Source organism: Elephantulus edwardii, unplaced genomic scaffold, assembly GCF_000299155.1.
Source record: "Elephantulus edwardii isolate Elephantulus edwardi_28Jun2011 unplaced genomic scaffold, EleEdw1.0 scaffold00065, whole genome shotgun sequence".
In the NCBI taxonomy this organism is placed as follows: Eukaryota; Metazoa; Chordata; class Mammalia; order Macroscelidea; family Macroscelididae; genus Elephantulus; species Elephantulus edwardii.
Genome location: NW_006399815.1, coordinates 8160523 through 8177355, shown reverse-complemented (window position 1 = coordinate 8177355; position 16833 = coordinate 8160523).

The following is a 16833-nucleotide window of genomic DNA, read 5'->3' as shown; positions in this document are numbered from 1 at the left end:
TGATTTTCTGACTCCAGATCTCTGCACATTTTATTATAGTATCTTGCTTTGTCTTCCAGGGCTGCCTTTTGAAATTTTCTGTTTAGCTCTTTCATTTCTTGGTTTCTTCCTTTAGCTTTGGCTTCTCAGTGTTCTAATGCAATATTCAGTCTCATCTGACATCCATCTTGGTCTTTTCTTCTTTTTCAGCCTTTGTAGTGATACTTTGCCTTCATGGACGATTGGCCTGTGCTCATTGGTGCTCAAGGCCTCAAACTTGTTCCTAAGATGGTTTTGAAATTTGAGTGGGATAGACTTAAGATCAAATTTTGGTTCCCATGGACTTGATTTAATTTTGTTCAACTTTAGGTTGAACTTGCATATGAGTAGTTGGTGGTCTGTCCCACAATCAGCACCCAGCCTGGTTTTCACTGCTGATATTGAGCTTCTCTACCGAGTCTTTCCACAAATGTAATCTATTTGATTCCTATGCATGCCATTAGGTGAGATCCACGTGTATATCCTGCATTTATGTTTCTTATAGAAGGTATTTGCAATGAATAAATCATTGAATGTGCAGAACTCTATCATTCTATCTCCAACCTCATTTCTCTCAGAGTCCGTATTTTCCAGCTACTGATCCTTCTTCCCTGTTCCCACACTTTGTGTTCCAGTCGCCCGTTATTATCAATGCCTCTTGATTGCATGTTTAATCAACTTCTGACTGCAAAAGTTGGTAGAAATCTTCTATTTCCTCCTCTTTGGCTATAGTTGTTGGTGCATATATTTGAATTATAGTGATATTCACTGGACTTCCTTGTATGCATATGGATATTATCCTTTATTGTTGTTTTGTAGCATCATATTAGAATTGACTCATAGCTGATTCTTCAATTGGTTTTCAGAGGCAGTTAAAGGCATGCAAGTAGATTGCTGATACTTCTCCCACGGAGCAGCTGGTGGATGCAAACTGTGTGCCTTTGGGATTGTAGCATAGCTTCTTGCCACTAAGCAGCTAGTAATCTCTGTTTAGTTACTTATTTCCATACAAAACTATTTTTATACTCTTAACTATTCTCATTTTGTAGTTCAATGTATAGATACTCAGTTACTTAATTATTTTGGATCAGTAAAACATTGATCTTACTGATTTTCAGAATGCTCAGATTGACTAAAAATAAACCCAATCCAATATTATCAAGTCAACCCTGATTCATAGCAAGCATCTAGGACAGACTAGAATTGCTCTGGAGAATTTTCAAGGTTGTAAACCTCTATAGAAGCATAGAGCTATACTGTTTTTTCACAGAGCAGATGGTCATTTTGAACTGCCTACTTTGGGCATACTTTGGGTACAGAATCACTGTACAAAAAATAACTGACTGAAAAAATTCAGGAAGTGATATAGGTAAGAGCCACGGGTGATGAAGGAGGAAGTGGATGCTGCATCAAAGGCATTGCAAAAAATAAGGCCCCAGGAATTGATGGGATGCCATCAATGTGTTTCAGTTAACATATTCAGCCTTGGATGCACTCACCAGTCTATGTTAGGAAATTTGGAAGACAGTTGTCTGACCAATAGATTGGAAGAGTCTACATGTGTTCTCATTCCCAAGAAAGGTGATCTAAAAGAATGTAAAAACCATCAAAAAATATCGTTAATATCAAATGCAAGCAAAATTCTAGTGAAGATTATTAAAAAAACAAAACCAGCTACAGTAGTACATAGAAAGGGAACTTCCAGAAGTTCAAGCAGGATTTAAAAGAGGCCGTGGCACCAGAGATATCATTGCTGATGTCAGAGGGATACTGGCTAAAAGTAAAGAAAATCAGAAGAACTCTATTTATGCTTTATTAACTTTGCAAAGTCATTTGACTGTGTAGATCATGACAAGTTGTGGCTGATAGTGAGAAGAATGGGAGTCTTAGAGCACTTGATTGTGCTCATGTGAAACCTATACCTGGATCAGAAGGCTGTTGTGTGAACATAGCAAGAGAACACTGCATGATTTAGAATTAGGAAGAGTATGTGTCAGGGTTGTATTCTCTCTCCATGCCTACTCAATCTGTATGCTGAGCAAAGTATTTAAGAGGCTGGACTCTATGAGGAGGAATGTGGCATCAGAGGGAGACTCATCAATAATCTGTTAGGCAGGTGACACAACCTTGCTTGCTGAAAGTGAGGAGACCTTGAAGTGCTAGTTTCAGAGGATCAAGAAATACAGCATTCAGCAAGGAGTTGGAAACATCCTAAGTGCCCATCAATAAACAAATGGATAGAAAAGCTGTGATATATTCACACAATGGAATACTACACTGCATTGAAAGACAAGGAATTCATGCAATATAATTAAAAATGGATGACCCTGGGAGACATTATGCTGAGTGAAATATGTCAGCCACATTGTTGTAAAACAAGACTGACATCGGTGTTGGGGGGGGAGACTGAGAAAGATGGGATTAATAATGTATACTGCATTGAAGCAGATGAGGGAGAGAACTGTTTAAAAGGGATATGTGATTGGGATTTGTTGTTGTGACAGGACTCCAGAGTGAAGGCTGCATATTGGAGTCAACCTCGTGGGGGGGATTGTAAAACAATGAAAAAAGTTTTCTTTTACTTTCCAAGGAGAGGAGAGTACTGGGGGGGGGAGGGGTGGAGAAGGAGAAAAGTGCAACAATGATTGAATGGAAATCCAGTCTCTGTAAAAGTTTCATTAAAATTAATAATAACTAATTTTTTATTAAAAAAAAGAAATACAGCCTTCAATATGGATTGCATCTCAGTGTTAAGAAAACAAGCATTCTTGCCACTGGACTGATAGACAACATCATAATGGATGAAGAAAAGATGAAACCTGTTAACAACTTCATCTTTGTTGGATCCAAAACTAATACCCTTGGTTTCATCAGTCAGAAAATGAGGAGACTTATTGCACTTGGAAAGTCTGCAGTTAGAAACCTCTCAAAATTATTGAAAAGTAATGTCATTAGTTTAAGGACTAAGGTACATCTGATTCATGCCATGGTATTTCTAATCACATGCTATGCATCTGAGAGCTGGGTAACAGAAAGGGATGCCAGAAGAATTGATGCCTTTGAGCTTAGTGTTGAAGAAGAGGATTTAACATTCCATGGGTTGCCAAAAGAACAAACAAATATTTCTTGGAGAGAGTGCAACTGGACTGTTCTTTGGAGGTCAGGTTGATAAGGCTTTGCCTTACATGCTTTGTGCATGTGGGGCTATTCTGTGGAAAAGGAGTGAAGGTTGATGAAGGAGAGGAAGACACTCAACCAAGTTGATTTACATGATGTCTGCCACAATGGGCTCTAATGTGTGAAGTATGAAGATAGCATAGGATAGGACAGGGTTTAGATTTGTTGTTCAGGGCCGCTATGAGTAGTATTTGACCTGATGGCACCTAACAACAACAACTTTGGACATGTTCCTAAGAAAAGCTAGTCCTTAGAGATCGACAACGTGCTTGGAATGGTGGGGGGATGGTGAAGGAGACAAAGACACTCAACCAGGTGGTTTGACACAGTATCTGTAGCAATGTGCTTAAGTGTGTCAGAAATTGTGAGGTTAGCACAGGATAGGGAAGGGTTCAGATCTGTTGTGTATCGGGTCACTGTGAACCACAATTAACTTGATGGCACTGAACAACTTTTCATTTGAGCCCTGGTGGCCCAGTAGTAAGGAATTGTGTTACCAACCCAGATGTGATTCAAATTCACAAGCTGTTTTGTGGGAGAAAGATGGGCGGTCAACTTCTGTGCAATTCACTGCCTCTGAAAATCTACTGGAGGGTCATCTATGAATCAGTCTTGATTTGATGGTACACAAAAACAATAATAAATTTTCAATTAGGGATCTCAGTTGTGTTAATGGATAAGGAGTTGTATTGCAAAACCAAAGTCACCAGGCTCAAATTCACCAGTTGGCTTATTGAAAGATGAACCATCTCCTATATCTCTGAAAACTTGCTAGAGGGTCAGCTATGAGGGGGTTGTGATTTGATAGTACATAACAGCAAGAAGCACTTTTCAATTGGGAAACACTCATGGTCTAGTCCATAAGGAATTGTGCTGGTAACCCAAAGGCTAGCCTCTTTGGCAGTTTGAGTCCAGCAGCAGCTCTGAGGGAGAAGAAAGATGGGCAATCTCCTCCTATGTGGTTTATACCCTTTGAAATCCAATGGAGGGTCAACTATGAGTTGGTTCTAACTGAATAACGTTGAGTTGAGACCTTTCAGTGTGCTCAACACTTAATTATGCCAACAGGTTTCTTTAAAGAAAAATAAAAGCATATATTTGAGGACATCAATACAACAAATATTTTTAACTCTGGTGGTCTAGTGGCAAAAAGCTGCTATTTACGGTTGCTATGAGTCTCAAGTGATTAGACAGCACATAGCAACAACAAGGAATAGCATCCATTGCCACTACTTGCCAGTTTTGTACCTGTAGGACGATATCCAGGGAGCTCTGAAAGCCTACTGTTATGTAGCTGCGCTGCAATCTGAAAGGCAGTCCAAATTCACCAGTTGCTCCTCAGAAGAAGGATGCACAGTCTCATACTATGCAATTAACTGTCCCGGAAAACCTGCTATGAGTCGGTTCTGCCTTGACAGCACACAACAACAACAGGAAGCTGTCCATATTTGTTTCCATTCCCAAAAAATGGTGATCCAACAGAATGTGGAAATGATGAGACAATATTATTAATATTGATATTATTAATATCACTGAAAGTAAAATTTTGCTGAATGTTGCAGAATATTGGGGAGGAAGGGAGGGTCTCAGGCCAGGACAGATCACCTAAGCCTCCCAACAGCCTTTAATATGGAATAGAGAATGCTCCCCTGTGTCTGGCTGTACCAGCTCGCCACCAGGGAAGAAGGCTGCTGCTGGGAGTGCTGAGAGTCTCCTAACCAATCCACATGTCACATGTCTGTAAGCCCACCCTATCCTGCCTTCCTGTTTATATAATTACACTGCTTATCCCAATAAAATTGAGCTGGATTGACTCTCTGATCCTCTTCCAGAGTGGTGTATCTCCATCATGCTTAACCCCATCAGGGCGTTGCTGTTAAGTTGCCAGGGAACTGGCAGTGACAGCTGAAGATTACTATTAATATGACTAGGACAGTTTATCAACAGGGTACAGTTAGAATCCAGGCCAGATTTAGAAGAAGCCAGGGCAGTAGGGATCTCATTACTGATATTGGATACATCTTAATTGAAACTGAGAATACCAATTGTGTGTTATTGACTATGCAAAAGCATTTGGCATAATATCTCCTAGCAAATTATGGTTAACATTGAGAAGAATGGGACTCACAGAACATTTAGTTGTGCTCATATGAAACCTATCCCTAAACCAAGAAGCTGGTGACTGAATATAGCAAAAGAACACTACATGTTTAACATCAAGAAAGGTGTATGTCAAGACTCTATCATTCTCCATATCTATTCAATCTGTAAGCTGAACGAGTGATATGAGAAACCAAACTTTATGAAGGAGAATGTGGCATCACCATTAGAGGAAATCTCATCAACCTGCAAAGTGGAGGTGATACAACACTTTTGCTAAAAGTGAAGGGGACTGAAAAGTTTGCTGTAGAAAATCAAAGATTAAAATCTTAACTTACATTTCAACATAAAGAGAAAAATCCTCACCACTTCGCCAATAGGCAACATCATGATAGAAGAAAAGTTGTGAGTGTCAAAGATTTCATTTTGTTTGGATCTTCAGTCAGCATCCTTGGTACCAGTGGTCAAGAAATCAAAAGATCAGTTCCACTGGGAAAACTGGCTGTCAAGGACCTCTCCATGGTGTTAATGAGCAATGTTGTCAGTTTTAGGACCAAGATTCACCTGATTCAAATCATGGTATTTTCAATTACTTGCTATACATCTGAAAGTTGGACAATGAATTAGGATGGCAAGAACCAAATGTCTTTGAGTTGTGGTGTTGGAAAAGAGTACTGAATGCCCCATAAACTGAAAAAAAGAATAAGTAAATATATCTTGAAGAAAGTGTAAACAGGGTGCCCCTTAAAGACGAGGTAATATTTCAACTCACATATTTTGAGCATATTATTTAAGAGGGGCTAGTCTTTGGAAAGGGACTTGCTTAGAATGCTGGAGGGTAAGAGAAAGGGAGGAGGACCGGCATCAAGATGGATTGACACAGTGGACCAAAGAGCTCAAGTATATCAGAGATGATAAGGATAACATAGGAGAAGTGAGAGTTCAGATCCATTATTCAAAGAATCACTATGAGGAGTAGTCGACTTAATGGTGCCTAACAACAGGATGAACTAAAGACCACCCGTATATAATAGTTGATGAAGTCTCTTAAAGGAATCAGTCACCCTAGTGTTTATAGGTGTCTAATTTAGGGACAGCTCCTTAAATTGCATATAACACAACTTTGCTCACTGAAATGGAAGAGAGCCTGAAACATCAGCTGCAGAAAGTCAAGGACTGCAGTCTTCAATATGGATTGAAGCTCAACACCAAGAAAACAAAGATTCTTACCACTGGGCTAATTGTTGTTTTTATACGCCATCGAGTCTCTTGCAACTCATAGCAACCCTATGTACAACAGCCCTAAACCCTGCTCTATCCTGTGCCAATCAAACTGCCTCTGACACACCCATCTCAATTACCCCAGTCACTGAATCCTTCCCCTCCTGTGACTGCGCTCCACCATCCCAAGCATGATGTCCTTTTCCAAGGACCGGTCTCTCCTTACAACAGGACCAAAGTATGTCAGACGAAGCCTCAGAATCTTTGACTCCAAGGAGCAGCCCGGTTTCACCCTCTCCAGGATGAATCTGTTTGTTTTCTTAGCAGTCCATGGTACCCTCAATACTCTTCTCCAACACCAAAGCTCAAAGGCATCAATTCTCCTTCTATCCTCCCTAGTCATTGTCCAACTCTCTGATGCATAACAAGTGATTGCAAAGACCATGGCCTGTATTAGATGCACCTTAGTCTCCAGAGAGACACCGTTGCTCTTCAGTACTTTAGAGAGGTCCCTAACAGCAGACTTTCTCATCACAATACGTCTTTTAACTTCCTGGCTGCTGGTGCCAAGAGTGTTGACTGTGGAGTCAAGCAAACTAAAGTTGTGAACAATCTCAATCTCTTCACCATCCATCCTGATGTTGCCAATTGGTACAGTGGTGAGAATCTTTGTCTTTTTGACATTGACATTCCATATTGGAAGCTGCAGTCTTTGACCCTCTGCAGCAAGCGCTTCAGGTCCTCCTCAGTTTCAGTAAGCAGGGTTGTGTCATCTGCGTAATGCAGATTGTTGATAGATCTTCCACCAATCCTGATGTCGCATTTCTCCTCAAAGAGCCCAGCCTCCCGGATGATCTGTTCTGCATACAAGTTGAAAAGGTATGGAGACAAGACACTTCCCTGGCATACACCTTTCCCAATTTTGAACCATGCAGTGTTTCCTTGCTTTGTTCTGATCACTGCCTCTTGGTCCAAGTATAGGTTTTGCATTATTAGCATGATCTAGTATTCTGGTATTTCCATTCTTCTCAGAGTCAGCCACAGTTTGCCAATTGACAGCACCTTAATAGATGGAGAGGAGATTGAGATTGTTAATACTTTCAGATTGCTCGGGTCCACAATTAACACTCTTGGAACCAGCAGCAAGGAAATTAAAAGATGCCTTGGATTAGGAATGTCAGTTGTCAGTGGCCTCTCTAGAGTGCTGAAGTGCAAAGACATCAGTCTAGAGACTAATGCCTGATCTAGGCCATGACCTTCGCAATTACATGCTATGCATCAGAGAGCTGGACAATGAATAACAATGACAGAAGAGAAATTGATCCCTTTGTGTTGTGGTGCTGGAAAAGAGTATTGAACATATCATGAACTATCAAGACAACAAACAGGTCTGTTTTGGAGAGGATGAAATCAAGTTTCTCTCTGGAGCAAGGATTTTGAAACTCTGTTTCACTTACTTTGGCCATGTTGCCAGGAAGGACCAGTCCTTGGAGAAGAATATCATGTTTGGAAGGGTAAAGGTACAGCACAGGAGAGGAAGACCCTGGATGAAGTGAATTGACACTGTGACTGGGATAATATAGGCAGGTATACTTGAAACAATGATATTGGCACAGAATAGGATAGGGTTTAGAGTTATTGTACATGGGGTCACTATGAATCACAGGTGAGCCAATAACACATGAAAACCTTACTCATTCAACTTAGCACTGACTCATAGCTGATCCTCCAGTGGGTTGTCAGAGGCTATAAACCCCACAAGAAGATATTGTCATCCTTTTCACATGGAGCAGCTGGTGGGTTCAAACTATTTGCCTTTGGGTTGGTATCACAAGTCCTTGCCCACTAAGCCACCATAGCTCCCTAAGAGATAACTCCTACTTATCCTTTAATATTATGAGAATGTGTCCTCACTTTAATACAATTGAACTAAGCTCTGTTGAATTTGCACAACACATTTTACATTACAGTCACTTTTACTTGCTACATGTGCAGCTTTGAAAGTAAGTCTAGAGGCTCCATTGTGCAATGGAAAGAACATTGGATTTCCAAAGTAAGTTCAGGGCACAGTTAGGAATGAACATTATCCATGCCCTTGAGTCCACCTTTAATTTTGGTACTAAATGTTATCCAAATTCCTTTCCAAACACAGTGATTATTTGCTTCAAGCAAATAGGTATAGTGAAAGCCTAGGATTATTAAGTTATTTCTCAACCATACTAGACTACATACTGCTTAACTGCGGAGACTTATGTTCCATAAAAAGCACATATATGTATACACACACTTCAAAACTAAAATTCACTGCTCTTGAATTGGTGCTGACTCAACTGACCCTCCATTGGGTTTCCAAGGAGATTGCTCATCTTCTTCCCTTGAAGTCACTAGTGGATCAGAACGGATAGAAATGTAAAGCCAGTGCACTAGCAGCACAACTTGCTATGATTTCTGCCAACAGAGCTCCCTCACACATAATTAGAAATGCATTCATTATTTATGGTAACATGTTCAAAGTAAAATTGTGAGAGAGATTTCTCATCTCTCCCCTAAACATAGGCAGTTATTTCCTTCCAATATAAAGTCATTCTCTTATAGTCATACAGTCTTTGATCAGATTTCTGAGTTACTATGTAAACTAGGTGAGTCTGTAGTTGTCAAGTTATGGCCAGGGTTTTTTTCCCCTTTCATATTTGCAGGGTGAATAGTTTGTTAAAGGTCAAGTTCATCATATGCACTGGAAATGGGACTCCTTTTCTTGGGGGGGGGGGAATATTCCAAACTGCAAAGGCATCATTGAGTTTATTAACTAAACTTAGGTTTGTTTGAAATACATCTTTACCCCACTATAGATAGCTCCCCTGATTACTATTGTGTCCAAACTATTAAATCTCTTCTAAATTATTCAGGGATGCCATATCCTTGCCTTCATTAGTATATCATTAATTTACATGTCAAATGGTAAAATTCAATACAATATTGTTGTTATGGGCTGTTGAGTCAGAACCAACTCATAGATGACTCTCAACCATGAGTATTCAGAGGCAGTAAACCACATGGGAGGGGATTAACCATCATTCTCCCATGGAGTAGCTAGTGGATTGAAACTGTGTGACTTTGAGTCCACAGCATGGGTTCTTGCAAAGCTAATTGGAGAGACCAGGACATTTTTAACTAACAAGGAATTTAGAAATTTCCATAGAAATTTCCATTTCTAGCATACACTTGACCCTTGCTCCTCTATTAATTATGATCACTACTATGAAAAGATTCTTACCACTGGACTGATGGGCAGGGTGCTTCATCTTGTTTGTAGTCAAAATTGACAATCTTGGTATCAGCAATAGAAAAATAAGGAAATGCATTGCACTGGGGAAATCTGTAGTTAGGGAACTCTCCAAATTATTGAGGAGTAATGATGTCAGTTTGAGGACTATGGTGCATCCGATTCAGGCCATGGTCTTTCCAATTACTTGCTATGCACCTGGGAGCTGGACAATGAATAAAGATGACAGGAGAAAAGCTGCTGCCTTTGAGCTGTGGTGTTGAAGAACACTGACCGTTCCAAGGATTGCAAAGAGAATCCACAAATATGTCTTGAAGAGGGTGCAGCCAGAGTGTTCTTTGGAGGCAGGAATGATGAGGCTTTGCCTCACATACTTTGGGCATGTTGGTAGGACGGGCTGTTTTTGGAGAAAGACATGATGCTGAGAAGGATAGAGGGTCGGCGCAGAAGAGGAAGACCCTCAACTAAGAGAATTGACACAGTGACTGTTGCAATGGACTCTTGTGTGTCAGGAAATGTGACGATGGTGCAGGTAGAACAGGTTTCATATCTTTTGTTCATAGGTTTGCCATAAATTGTACTTGACTCGACAGTGCCTAGCAGCAACAACTATGGAAATCAAAAGACAAATTGTATTGGGAAAATTTGCTGTCAGGGAACTCTCTGGAGCACTGAAGAGCAAAGATATTAGTATAGAGACTAAGGTGCACCTGATCTAGTCCATGGTCTTTGTAATTACTTGATATGTATCAGAGAGCTGGACAATGATGAAAGATGATGGAAGAATTGATGTCTTTGAGTTATGATTCTGGAGAAGAGTATCAAGCATACTGAAAACAGAATAAGCAGGTTTGTCCTGGAGAGGGGAAACATCATGCTTAGAAGGGTGCAAGAATAGTGCAAGAGAGGAAGACCCTGGGTGAGATGGTCTGACACAGTAACTGGAATAATGGAGGTAGGTGTGTTGGAGACAGCAAGATAGGCTCAGGATAAAAAAGGGATTCAGAGCTATTGTTCATAGCATCACTAGGAGTTGCAATTAACCCAATGACACATAACAACTTTAATCTGCTCTTGCAAGTTTCCTCTTGAAACTGCTTTAGCTCACAGTGTTCATTTGATGGCTTCATCAGTTTACTCACTGAATATTTACTTTCTATACTTACCCCTTCCTAATCATATTAGTTCTATGGTTGTGGTTGTTGTTTTGTCATGGGCCATAGAGTCATCTGCTACACATAGAGACCCAATGTACAACAGCCTTAAACTCTGCTCTATCCTGGGCCAATGCCACTGTCTTGGATACACCCACCACAATTACCCCAGTCACTGAATCAACCCACCTTATAGACAATCTTCCTATCCTGAGATGTCCCTCCACCCTCTCAAGCAAGAAGTTCCTCTCCAAGGATTGGTCCCTCCTTGCAACATATCCAAAGTGTGTCAGATGAAGCTTCAGAATCCTTGCTTCCAAGGAGCAACCTGGTTTAACCCTCTCTAGAACAAACATGTTAGTTTTCTTAGCAGTCCACAGTATATTCAATACTATTCTCCAACACCACAGCTCAAAGGCATCCATTCTCCTTCTATAATTCCTAGTCATTTTTCAGCTCTTTGACTCATAGCAAGTGATTGCAAAGACCATGGACTGTATCAGGCTCACCTTAGTCTCAAGTGTGACATCATTGCTCTTTAATAATTAATTAATTAATACTTTGGAGAGGTCTCTAACAGCAGGCTTTCCCATTGCAATATGTCTTTTTATTTCCTGGCTGCTGTTGCCAAGGTGTTGACTGTAGAGCCAAGCAAATGGAAGCTGTTAACAGCCTGAATCTCTTCACGATCCATCCTGATGCTGCCAATTGGTCCAGTGATGATAATCTTTGTTTTCTTGATATTGAGCCTCAATCCATATTGAAGACTGCAGTCTTTGACCTTCTGAAGCAAGTGCTTCAGGTCCTCCTCAGTTTCAGCAGGAGGATTTATCATCTACATAAATGCAGCTTGTTGCACCAATCCTGATGCCATATTTCTCCTCATACAGCCCAGCCTCCCAGATAATGTGTTCTGCATATAGATTGAAAAGTTATGGAGACAGGACACATCCCTGGCATACACCCTTCCCAATTTTGAACCATTTAGTGTCTCCTTGCTCTGTTCTGACAACTGACTCCTGGTCCAAGTATAGGTTTCGCATTAGCATGATCAAGTGTTCTGGAATTCCCACTCCTCTTAGCATTAACCACAGCTTAGACTAGACAATTCTGAAGCTTCATCTGACACACTTTGGACATGTTGCAAGGAGGGACCAATGGTCTAGTTTTCACACATAGAATTTCTATGTTACCTATCTTTATTTCTCATGTTTTCTTTTTAATAACCACACATCGAGCTTCTGGCCTGCCCACAATTTATCATTTCATTCTTAATTGAGCTATTCCTCAGTCCTTCTTTCATTATCAAACACTTGCACACCCATGATAGAGGCAGGCTACATAAGCCTAATTTTTAATTTTTAATTTTTTTTTTTACATCTTTGATTTTATCCATTCTCTCCAGACAGCTGACCTAAAATTCTACTAAAATAGTGTAAATATTTGCTTTGGACTTTGTCCCAATACCCTACGCAGTGCGACATTGCTGCTAATGAGACAGCAGGGAAATATCACAGGGAAATTTTCAATGGTAGACATCCCCTGATTTCAGCCAAGATCCATCTAACATTAGCTACAGTATCTTTAGTACCTACACCCCTTCTAAACCCAGCCTGCACTTCTGGCAATTCTCTGTTGATGCGCTGTTTCAGTCATTTTTGGATAATCTTCAGCATAATCTTGCTTGCATGTGATATTAATAATTTCCACACTCTGTTGGTCACCTGTCTTTGGAATGGGAACAAATACAGGTCTCTTCCAGTCAGTTGGCCAAGTGTTTGTCCTCCAGATTTCTTGACACAACTTGGTGAGCACCTCTAAAGCAGCATCTGTTAGTTGAAATACATCAATTCCTGTGGCCTTATTTTTTGCCAATTCCTCTAAAGCAGCTTGACCGTCTTCCTTCATCACCATAGGCTTTTGCTCATATGTTGTTACATGAAATTCTTCCATGTTTGCCAATTCCTTTCGGAACAATGACTCCATATACTCTTTCCATCATATTTTAATACTTCCTGTATCATTTCATATTCTGCCCAGAGCATCCCTAAGTATTGCAACTTGAGGTTTGAATTTATTCTTCAGTTCTTGAGCTTAAGAAATTCTGAGCGAGTTTGGCCCTTTCGATTCTCTGACTCCAACTCCTTGCACATTTCTTTGTAATACTTTACTTTGTCTTCCTGTGCTGCCTTTTGAAATCTTCTCTTCAACTCTTTAATATCTTGAATTCTTCCCTCTGCTTTGGCTTCTCAGAGTTCTAGTGCAATATTTAGCATCTCTTCTGACATCCATTTTGGTGTTTTCTTTCTCCTCTGTCTTTGTAATGACCTTTTGGTCATTCCTGGATGATACTCTTGATATCTTCACACAACTCATGTGATGTTCACTCATTGGTGTTAAAGGCCTCAAACCTATTCCTGAGATCGTTTTGAAATTCACGTGGGGTAAACTCAAGGCCGTATTTTGGTTCCTGTGGATTTGATTTCATTTTCCTCAGCTTCAGCTTGCCTATGAGTAGTTGGTAGTCTGTTCCACAATCAGCACCTGGCCTAGTTTTCACATATAGAATTTCTATGTTACTTATCTTTATTTCTCATGTTTTCTTTTCTTTTACATAAACACACATCGAGCTTCTGGCCTGCCCACAATTTATCATTTCATTCTTAATTGAACTATTCCTCAGTCCTTCTTTCATTATCAAACATTTGCACACCCATGATAGAGGCAGGCTACATAAGCCTAATTTTTAATTTTTAAATTTTTTTTTACATCTTTGATTTTATCCATTCTCTCCAGACAGCTGGCTTAAAATTCTACTAAAGTAGTGTAAATATTTGCTTAGGACTTTGTCCCAATACCCTACGCAGTGTGACATTGCTGCTAATGAGACAGCAGGGAAATATCACAGGGAAATTTTCACATTCTACAACTTAATGACTGAAGGGAATCTTTATTTAATTGGATTTTATATCTGTCTTATTTTCACTCATAAACAACACTGGGTTTCTCAAGGCTCCTATTTGCATTTTCCATTTCCTTCATGTTAAACTTATCTCAAATTCTGGGCTAAACCTCAACAGAAGAGCCATCCCCACCCCCTCAGAATGAATAGCAAATGAAGATTCTCTTCTAGACACAGCCAGATGCTCTCATGGTTTCACCAGAAAGCGGGTCATTGACAAGGCTCACAAAATTTCATAGGCATAGACATCTATTCAGAGAGGCCACACAAATGATGAATGAGCTGCTAGTAATGATTTTTACTGTTGTTGACCTGTAGTGTGAATAAAAGATAATTTGTGACTCTCTACAAGTCCGAACTAGTTCAGAACATAATTCTATATTAAAAAGTGTTCAATGACTTAACCAATATTTACTCAAAGACAGCAAATCAGTTGCTATTAAATACATTCCAACTCATGTGTGTCAGGATCGAAGTGTGTTCCATGTTGTTGCTGTTAGGTGTCATTGAGTCGAGTATAACTCATAGTGATCCTATGATCAACAGACTTTAACCCTGTGCTATTTTTCCCAAGCCTCAAAATCTCTGACACACTTAAGACCGTTGCTGCAGTCACTATATCAAACCATCTCATTAAGTGTCTTCCAGTCTTTCACTGACACTCTTCCTTTCCAAGCATGGTATCCCTTTCCAAGGAATAGTCTCACCTAGCAACAAGCCCCAGAAAATGCAACGTTGTCCAAAGTATGCCAGACAAAGCTTTGGAATCCTTGCCTCCAAGGTGCAGCCTGTTTTCACTCTCTCTAGAAAGAACCTGTTTGTTCTCCTCGCTGTCCATGGTATATTCAATACAGTTCTTGAGGACCACAGCTCATAGGCACCAATTCTCCTTCTATCATCCCCAGTCATTGTCTAGCTTTTTGACTCATAGCAAGTAATTGCAAAAGACCAAGACTGAATCAGGTGCACTTTAGTCTCCAAACTGACATTATTGCTCTTCAGTACTTTGGAGAGGTCTCTGACAGAAAACTTTCCCAATGTAATTAATCTTTTCATTTCCTGGCTGCTGGTACAAAGAGTGTTGATTGTGGAAGCAAGCAAATTGAAGCTGTTAAGGATCTTAATCTCTTCGTTGTCTATCATGATGCTGCCAATAGGCCCACTGGTGAGAATCTTTATTTTCTTGATGTTGAGCTTCAGACCATATTTAAGACTGAAGTCCTTGACCTGATGCTGCGTGTGCTTCAGGGCCTCTGTTTCAGCAAGCAGTGTTGTGTTATCTCTGTAAGGCAGATTGTTGATAAGTCTCTTACATGCAAGGTCAATTTGGAGTTAAGAAAATGAAATCAAATTAATGGAAACCAAAATGTGACCTTGAGTCTATTCCACCTTAATTTCAAAACCATCTCAGGAACAGATTTGAGGCCTTGAACGCTAATGAATGAAGACCAGAAGAGTTATGAGAGGACATCAAGAATATCATCCAGGAAGAATTACAAAAACGGAGGAGGAAGAAAAGAGCAAGCAGATGTCAGACTCTGAATATTTCACTAGAATGCCAAGAAGTTAATTAAAGAATTATGGAGCTGAACAGTTCAAAGGGCAGTGCAGAAAAGAGAAAGTATTATAATGAAAAGTGCAAAGAGCTGAAGTAAGAATATCAAAGTGGCCAAAAGCACTCAGCATTTCTTTAGCTGAAGAGACTGACAAACATATTATAGCCTCGAAATGCACTACTTAAGGATGCTTTGGGCAGAATATTAAATAATCCAGAAAGCATTAAAAGAAGATGGATAGAGTATACAGGCATTGTACCAAAAGGAATTGGTGGACACAGAAGAATTTCATGAAACAGCGTATGAACAAAAACCTGTGATGATAAAGAAAGAAGGTTAAGCTGCTCTAAAAAAATTGGCAAAAAAAAACAAGTCCCTAGGAATTGACAGCATACCAATTAATGTATTTCAATAAACAGATGCTGCCCTGGATGTGCTCACCAAGTTGTGTCAAGAATCTGGAGGAAAATCTCATGGCGAACATACTAATAGAGATCTATATTTGTTACCGTTCCAAGGAAAGGTGACCCAATAGAATGAGGAAATAATTAATATCACATGAAATCAAGATTGTGTTGAAAATTATCCAAAACCAACTCAAACAGAACATCAACAAAGAACTACCAGAAGTGAAGGCTGGGTTTCAAAGAGGCCTTGGTACTAGGGATATTATAGTTAATGTTAGATGGATCTTGGCTGAAAGCAGAGAGCACCAGAAGAAAGTCTATCTGTGTTTCACTGACTATACAAAGGCATTTGACTATGTGGATCACAAAAAACACAGCTAACTCTAAGAAGAATGAAAATCAAAGAACACTTGATCATATTTATGTGAAACCTATATTTGGACAAGGAGACAATTGTCAGAACAGAGCAAGGAAACACTGCATGCTTCAAAATTGGGAAAGTTGTACACCAGGAATGTGTGTCTTATTTTTATACCTTTTCAAACCACATGCAGAATAGATTATCCAGGAGGTTGGGCTATATGAGGACAAATGTGGCATCAGGATTGGAGGAAGAGCACACTACATAATTTAAAATTAAGAAGGAAGTGTGTCAGGGTTGTATTCTTTCTCCATACCTATTCAATCTGTATGCTGAGCAAATTATTTGAGAACTGGACTGTGAAGCCGAATGCAGCATCAAAATTGAAGGAAGATTCATCAATAAGCTTTGTTATGTAGATGACCCATTATTCCCAACTTTTGCATTCCAGTCACCCATTATTATCAATGCATCTTGATTGCATGTTCGATCTATCTCCCACTGTAAAAGTTGGTAGAAATCATCTATTTCTTCTTCTTTGGCTCTGGTTGTTGGTGCATATATCTGAATGATAGTGGTATTCACTGGGCTTCC